This window comes from Petaurus breviceps, unplaced genomic scaffold, assembly GCF_028583685.1.
Source record: "Petaurus breviceps papuanus isolate PSGF00001 unplaced genomic scaffold, PetGlider_PUasm1.0 103, whole genome shotgun sequence".
NCBI lineage: Eukaryota > Metazoa > Chordata > Mammalia > Diprotodontia > Petauridae > Petaurus > Petaurus breviceps.
The window spans coordinates 3,932,721-3,941,928 of record NW_027185588.1 but is presented as its reverse complement, the minus strand read 5'-3'; the positions used below and the strand labels follow the sequence as shown (position 1 = coordinate 3,941,928).

Genomic DNA, 9,208 nt, shown 5'->3' with positions numbered 1-9,208 from the left:
TTGTTCTCAAATTTTTTTTTTCTTTTTGGAGGGCAATTGGGGTAAGTGGTTTGCCCAAGGTCACACAGCTAGTTTTTGTGTTAAGTGTCTGAGGCTGTATTTCAACTCAGGTCCTCCTGACTCCAAGGCCAGTGCTCTCTCTATTCACTACGCCACCTAGTCACCCCTTTGAATAATTTTTTTTTTAAGATTCTCTATATTGCATTGAAAGTGTTCTCTTTCCTTAGATTTCCTAGAGCACTTTGCTTAATCTATCTTTTGCCTCCATCATTTTGGTTTTTTAATTATAGCTGTTTATGAACATCTTATATCTCTTACCCCATAGAATGGAAGTTACTTGAGGGCAGATAGTATGCCATTTTTATATTGTTGTATCACTAGCTCTGGATTATTGCTGTGTCTCTGGAAGTTCATTGCTAACTCTGGTTTCAAGAAGAATGTCTTTTCTGTATCTACTTGTAACACTATAGCCCTTGACCCCAGTGGTGTTTGATCCATTAACCATCAGACAATAGATAGAATTAGTTTGGGAATGTAAAACAGAACATTCCTCACCATAAACCTGGGGCCTACTGCTCCTCAGGTACAGATAACATGAATTAGAAGAGTGAACACAAACTTGTAACACAATGGTAAGTGAACACACGTAGCCAGTGTAACTCATAACTGCAGAACCTGGTCCACTTTCTCTTTGCAGAATGCTCACGCAGCTCCATCCTAGGCACAATACTGCTTTTGGGAACTGCTCAGTGGGGCCCTTACGATCTATTCCTCTCTATAACTCAACTCTCAAATGCCATATGGAGCTCTCTTTTGAGACCACAGCTGACTTTCTTCTCCACTATGTCTCTGCTCTCCTGGAATCGCTGTCCTCCTTCAAGTGACTACCTCTGTACATTTCAATTTTTAAATATATTTTAAATTTTTTTATTTTTTTAAATTTAATTTCATTTTTAATGAAAAAATCTATTTTCCCTCCCTTTCACCCATTCTACCTTCTGTTGCCCCACCTTGAAAAAGAAAGAAAAAGTAAACTCTTATAATAAATATGCAAATTTATTGTAAATAAATAAAACAACAATATGTAATGGGTAAAACAGATTACCACACTGGCCATGTTTCCAAAACTAAATGTCGCAATCTGTTCTCTGATTCTACCACCTCTTTGTCAAGAGATGAGTAACATGTTTCATCATGAGTACCCTAAAATTGTGGTTGGTCATTGTGTTGATCTTTCAAAATTATCTATCTTTACAACGTTGCTGTTAATGTACAAATTATTCTCTTGGTTCTGTTCACTTCACTATATACGAGTTCTACAAATCTTCCTAGGTTTTTAATGACACTTTTTTCTCACAGCACAATAATATTCCATTATACTTACATACAATAACTTATTCAACCTTTCCTCAGTTGATGAGTGCTCCCTTTAGTTTCCGGTTCTTTGCCAGCACAAAAAAAAAAAAAAAGCCATTATAAATATTTGATCTCTTTGGGCTATATACTTAGTTATAATATCTCTAGGTCAAAAGGTATGAACAGCTTTGTAATTTTCTCTGCATATTTCAAAATTGTTTTCCAAAATGGCTAGACAAATTCTTACCTCTAGCAACATACATTTTTTGTACCTAGTTTCCCATGCTCCCCCCCAAAAAAATTGTATACTTTCATTTTTTGAAAATTTGATAAATGTGAGTTGAAACCTCATTTACCTTAATTTGTGTTTCCCTAATTATTAGTGATTTGGATAATTTTTTCATATGGCTAAAGATATTCTTGGATTTCTTCTTCTGAAAACTGCTTGTTCTGATCCTTAGACCATTTATCAATTGGGGAATGACATACATTTGAATTAGTTCACTATATATTTTGGTAATGAGACCTTTATCAGAGAAATTTGGTGGAAAGATTTTTTTTTTATCAGTTACTAGTTTCCCTTCTAATGTCACCTGAATTGGTTTTGTTTGTACAAAATGTCCTAATTTTATATAATCAAAATTGGGGCAATGCATGAAGTGTTCCACTTTGAGTTAGAAAAAAAACTGAGCTTAAATCCTATTAGTTCAAATAATACATTTACTGGCTGTGTGACCCTGAGCATATCACTTAACCTCTCATCATCTCAGTTTCCTCACCTGTGAAATGGGGATAATAATAGTACCTACCTCATGAGAATGTGAGGTTCAAAGGACATTAATACATGTAAAGGGCTTTTCAAACCTTAAAGTTCTATATAAATGCTATGCTAGGTATTATCTTCTGTGATCCTGTCATTTGTTTCATCATGAACTTTTCCCCCATCTATAGTTCTAAAAAGTATTTTCTTGCTTGTTCCTCTAATTTATAATGTCACTACTTACACTAATGTCATGAACCCATTTGGAGCTTCTTTTGGCATGCAGTGTGTAGCAGCAAGCACCCCAGCGTCCCCAGGGCGGCTGCCAACACAGGTTCTTAGATCTGATTTGCCAAAGGAAAGCAACTCAAAATAGGTTAACAAGCTTACTTTAATCAGTCAAACATATATCGTTTACCTAGTTCAGGGGTAAAAAGTCAGCACCCCGAACTTCAGAATATACAGACAGAATTATCAAGACAGAGAAACAGATCGAGTAGACAGGTTTCCAAACTGTCCAACCATTACATCCACACCAAATCAACATTGGGGTTTTTCAAAGCCGGGGGGCTCTCAACAACAGCTTCCCATAGTCTCATCTGATCAAATCACAGAACCCTTCTCAAAGTGAGCCCCAAAGCAAAGCCTCAATCAGGGATTATATAGCCTTCTCCTGGGTCAGAGAATGTAATCACCCTCTTGACCCATTGCCCAATAACACAGCATCAAGGTGTGGGCATTCCTGAAAATCAAGCCTCCTGCCACAGGCTCCATGTGACCACATTTAGCCTATTAGGAGGCAGAGTATATTTTCAAATCAAGGAAGATTCTCAGAGTCTCTTAAGCCTATAAAAGGGCCTAGGGGCAGGGAATATCTTTAAATTTAAATTTCCATTACACAGTGTGAGATATGTATACTGCACTATATATTATTTCTACCAGATTACTTTCCAGTTTTCCTGAGTTTTTATTAGATAATGATTTTTTATGCCAAATACCTGGGACCTTTGGGTTTACCAGACACTAGGCTACTGTGTTCATTACCTTCTCTATGTTATGTATGTAATTTGCTCCACTAATTGACCTCTCTATTTCTTTAACAGTGCCAAATTGGTTCAATGATTATTGTTTTATTATACAGTCTGAGATCTGATACAGCCTGTCAGACTCTTTTCTTTCCTACTTGTTTTTATTATCTCCCTTAAGATTCTAGAGTTTTTCTCTCTCTAGATGAATTTTTTCATTATTTTCTCTAGTAATTCTTTAGTAGTTTTCTTGGTATGGCACTGAATAAGTAAATTAATTTAAGTAGCATTGTCATTATTATGTTACCCATGAGTAATGAATATTTCACCAAATATTTAGATCAACCTTTGTTTTTCATTGTATTCATGTGGTTCTTATGTGTCTTGGCAGGCTGATACACAAGTATTTTTATATATTCTATAGTTGTTTTAAATGGAATTTCTCTTTTTTTCTTCCTGTTAGGTTTTCTTGGTAGTATAGAAATGTTGATATTTATGTGGGTTTATTTTACATCCTGACACTTTGCTGAAGTTATTGATGGCTTCAATTGATTTTAGTTGAATCTAGGGTTCTCTATAAATAATTTTGTTTTCTCTTTACTAATGTTCAATCTCTCAAATTATCTTCTTAGTGCTTTAGCTAGTATTTCTTATTTGTTTTTGTTCATCCTCCATTCTCAAAGAAGACCAATTACAATAGGAGGGTGAGGTTTTGACTTGCAAGTGAATTGGATGTGAGGCAGAGTTATGCAACATCATCTTCATTCTCTCCTCCAGAGTCATTGGAATCCAGTGGTAAGATATGTCAGCCATTCCCAAATTGATAAATGCTTAAAGGATATGAACAGGAAGCTTTCAGAAAAAGACATCCAAGTTATCTATAATCATATAAAAATGATCTAAATCACTACTAATTTGGAGAAATACAAATTGAAACAACTCTGAGCTACCACCTCACACCTATCAGAAGTGATAAATGCTGGAGGGAATGAGGAAAAATAAGTACATTAATGAACTCTTGGTGAAGTAGTGAGCTGGTCCAACCATTCTGAAAAACAACTTGGAGCTCTGCCCAAAAAATATAGAAGAAAATGTAAAATATGTCATTGGAAAAACAACTGAACTGGAAAATAGATGCAGGAGAGATAATTTTAAAATTCTTGGAATATTTGAAAGTCATTATGAAAAAAACAGCCTAGAAACCATCTTTCAAGAAATTATCAAGAAATACTGCCCTGATATTCTAGAACCAGAAAGCAAAATTGAAATTGAAATAATCCAGTGATAACCTTATGAATGAGATCCCAAAATGAAAACTATGAAGAATATTGTAGCCCAATTCCAGAATTCCCATGTCAAGGAGAAAAATCTTACAAGCAACCAGAAAGAAACAATCCAAGCATCTTGGAGTCATGACCAGGATAACACAATATTTAGCAGTTTCTGCATTAAGAGATCAGGGGGCGGCTAGGTGGCACAGTGAGTAGAGTGCTGGCCCTGGAGTCAGGAGGACCTGAGTTCTGATCTGGCCTGAGACACTTACCACACACAAACAAAAAAAAAAAAACTAGCCGTGTGACCTTGGGCAAGTTACTTAAACCCAATTGCCTTCCAAAAATCAAGAGAGAGAGAGACAGAGAGAGAGACAGAGACAGAGAGACAGAGACAGAGAGACAGAGAGAGACAGAGAGAGAGAGAGAGAGAGAGAGAGAGAGAGATCAGAGGGTTTGGTATATAATATTCCAGAGGGCAAAGGAATTAGAATTACAACCAAGAATCATCTACCCAGCAAAACTGAGTATAATCCATGAGGTGGAAAATGAACATTAAATGAGATAAAGAATTTTCAAGCATTCTTGAGAAAAGACCAGAACTAAATAAAAATTTGACTTTCAAATACAAGACTCAAGAGAATACAATACAAGAGAAGAATTAAAAAGGTAAACAAGAAAGAGAAATCATAAGGCACTTATTAAAGTTAAACTGTTTACATTCCTACATTGAAAGATGATATTTGTGACTCATAAGACTTCTCATTATTAGAGTAGTTAGAAAGAGTATACATAGACAAAGGGCATAGATGTAAGTTGAATAAGAAGTGATGAAATCTAAAAAATAAAATTAAGGAGTGAGAGAGGAATGTACTGGATAAGGGGTGAGAAAGGAATGTACAGGGATAAAGAGAAAAGGAGTTAAAATTGAGTAAATTAGCTCATGTAAAAGAAGCAACAAAAAGCTTTTACAATGGAGGGGAAGAGTGGGAAGTGAGAGGGAATGTGTGAACCTTACTGTCATCAGAATTTGCTCAAAGAGGGAACAACATATACACTTAATTGGGTATAGAAGTCTATACATAGAAATCCCTACAGGAAAATGGCAGGGGAGGAAGGGGATAAGAGAAGTGACAGGGGGCAATAGAAGACAGGGCAGATTGGGGGAGGAGCAAAACACTTCTGAGGAGGGACAGAATGAAAAGAGAAAAATAATACAATAAACAAGAATGGGATAGGATAGAGGGGGAAACAGTCTTTCACAATGTGACCATTGTGCAAGGGTTTGGATGACTACACATGTATAACCCATATCAAATTGCTTGCCTCATCAATCATGGAGGTGAAGAGGGAGGAAGGAAGAGAATTTGGAACTAAAAGTTTTAAAAATTAATATTAAAATAGTTTTTAAATGTAACTAGGGAAAAATAAAATACTGAATTAAAAAAAAAATGATGAGCAGAATGCTCTCAGAAATACCTGGAAAGATTTAAATGAGCTGAGGCAAAGTAAAATGTATTGTGTACAATGTGACAGCAATATTGTAAGATGTTTAGGTATGAATTACTTAGTTATTCTCAGCAATACTGTGATCCAAGACAACTTTGAAGGATATATGATGAAAAATCCTATCCATCCCCAGAAAAAGAACTGATGGTGTCTGAGTACAGACTGAAGTATACTTTTTTCAAAACTTTATTTTTCTTGAGGTTTCTTTTTTAATCTATGTTTTCTTTCACAACATGACTAATATGGAAATATGTGCATTAATATATACACACGTATAACCTATTTCAAATTGCTTTCCCTCTCAACAAGTAGAGTGGGGAGGGAGGAAGGGAGAGAGAGAAAATGAAACTCAAAGTTTTAAAAACAAATGTTAAATAATTGTTTTTTCATGTGATTAGGAAAAATAATAAATAAGAATTATTTGGCTACCTGAAAGCTTTGATCAAAAAAAAAAAGAGCCTACACATCATATTTCAAGAATTATCAAGAAAACCACAGGACAAAATAGAAATTGAAAGAATTCACTGATCATTTCATGAAATAGATCCCTAAATGGAAAATTTCAAGATATTATGGCCAGATTCTTGAGCTCCTAGGTCAAGGAGAAAATATTACAAGCAACCAAAAAGAAACCATTTAAATATCACAGAGCTACAGTCAGGACAACACAGTATTTAGCAGCTTCTACATTAAAGGATCAGAGAGCTTATAATATGATATTACAGAGGGAAAAAAAGCTAGAATTACAACCTAGAATTACTTACCCAGAAAAACTGAGTAAATCCTTCAGGGAGGAAAATAGATATTCAATTAAATAGAGGTGTTTAAGCACTGATGTGCTGAATAGAAATTTGAATAGTATAGAATACAATACAATACAATATGGGATGGGATGGGATGGGATGGGATAGGATAGAAAATCTGACTTCCAAATACAAGATGCAAGAGCAGCATAAAAAGGTAAACAGGAAAAAGAAATCAGAAGGGATTTTATAAAATCAAGCTGTTTACATTAGTACCTGATAAAATGATACTTGTAACTCCTAAAACTTTCTCATTCTTAGGTTAGTTAGAAGGAGTATACATAGCCAGAGGTCATAGGTATAAGTTGAATATGATGTGATGACTATCTTTAGAAATCAAAATTAACATTGTGCATAGTAGGCTCTCAGCTTTTCTCCCAAGCTCAGTGCCAGGTTCTGCTGCTTAAGTCACATCCCTGAAACAAGATGGTGAAGGTCAACAGATTTGGTTGTATTGGGCACCTGGTGACCTGGGTTGCATTCATATCAGGGTGAGTAGACATTGTGGCCATCAATGACCCCTTCATTGACCTCAAATACATAGTTTATATGTTTCAATATGATTCCACTCATGGCAAATTCAAAGGCACTGTCAAGGCTGAGAATGGGAAGCTGGTGATCAATGGAAAAGCCATTACCATCTTCCAGGAACAGGATCCCACCAATATTAAATGGGGAGATGCTGGAGTCAAGTATGTTGTAGCATCCACTGGAGTCTTTACCACCATGGAAAAGGCTTGGGCTCACTTGAAGGATGGAGCCTAGAGGGTCATCATCTCTGCCCCTTCTGCTGATGCCCCAATGTTCGTGATGGGAGAGAACCATGAGAAATATGAAAATTCCCTTAAGATTGTCAGTAATGCTTCCTGCACTACCAACTGCTTGGCCCCTTGGCCAAGGTCATTCATGAAAACTTTGGCATTGTGGAAGGACTCATGACTACAATCCATGTCATTACTGCTACCCAGATGACAGTAGATGGCCCCTCTGGCAAGCTGTGGGGTGATGGGTGTCGTGCCCAAAACATCATCCTTGCTTCCACTGGTGCTGCTAAGGCTGTAGGCAAGATTATACTTGAGCTGAATGGGATAGCCTTCCATGTTCCTACTCCCAATGTATCTGTTGTGGATCTGATCTGCTGCCTGGAAAAACCTGACAAATATGATGATATCAAGAAAGTGGTGAAGCAAGCATCAGAGGAACCCTTGAAGGGCACCTTGGGCTCCACAGAGGACCAGGCTATATCCTGTGACAACAGCAACACTCACTCTTCTACCTTTGATGCTGGCACTAGTATTGCCCTCAATGACCATTTTGACAGGCTCATTTCTGGTATGACAATGAGTATGGTTATAGCAACTGTGTAGTAGACCTCATGGTCTACATGGCCTCCAAGGAGTAAAGTGGAAAGCCAAAAAGAGGAGATCCACCAATGGGAAGCCCACATTCCTAACCTATGTTCCTATACTAGGGATCCCATGTCCCATTCACATCCTTGTTCTAAAGCACCCCTGTAGTAGGGGGAAGAAGCCTAGAGTCCTGTACTGTGTACCATCAATAAAGTCACCATATTCAGTGCAAAAAAAATTGTACACAGTTAACAGCAACATTGTGGGATGATCAGCTTTGATAATAAGACTTACCTCTTCTCAACAATGCAATGATCTAAAACAATTCCAAAAGACTTGTGATGAAAAATGCTATTCAAAAAATGCTATCCAAAGAAAGAGCTATGGAGTCTGAATGCAGATAAAAGCAGACTATTTTCTTTTTTTTTCTTTCTCATAGCTTTTGCCTTTTTTAAATTTTTTTTCACAACATGACTAATGTAGAAATATGTTTAATATGACTTTACATGTATAGCTTATATCATATTGTTTGCCCTCTTGAGGATGGGGAGGGGAGGGAGAAAGAAAAAAATGTGGAATGCAAAGTCTTATAAAAGTGAATATTGGAAAATAAATAAATAAATAAAAACCAAAAACTAAATTAAAGGGCAACAAAAAGGAAAGGACAGTGTTTTAGATCGGGGAGGACAATAAAGGAAGAAATAGAATGGGACAAATTATCTGACATAAAAGAGGCAAAAAATAGGTTTTATAGTGCAGGGGAAGATGGGGGAGGGCAAGGAGGGGTACAGTGAACCTTATTCTCATCAAAAGTGACTCAAAGAAGAAATAACTTATGCACTGTCGGGTATAGAAATATATCTTACCATACAGGAAAGTAGGAAGGGAAGGGAATAAGGGATGAGGGAGATAATAGAAGAGAGAGTGGATTAGGGAAGATAAAAGTCAGAAGGAAAACACTTTTGAGAATGGACAGGGTGAAAGGGGAGAGTAGGATAAACATGGGAGATAAAGGATGGAGGAAAGACATAGTGATCATAACTGTAAAAAAAATGACAAGTTTCTCTGAGAAAGGCCTCATTTCTCAAATACATAAGAGAACTGAGTCAAATTTATAGAAATAAGAGCAAAGAAT

General features: G+C 36.4%; 1 pseudogene; it reads left to right on the top strand.

Moving 5' to 3' along the window:
• The first annotated feature begins 7,202 nt into the window (after nt 1–7,202).
• Nucleotides 7,203–8,296, top strand: LOC138141763 (glyceraldehyde-3-phosphate dehydrogenase pseudogene; annotated as a pseudogene).
• The last annotated feature ends 912 nt before the right edge of the window (nt 8,297–9,208 follow it).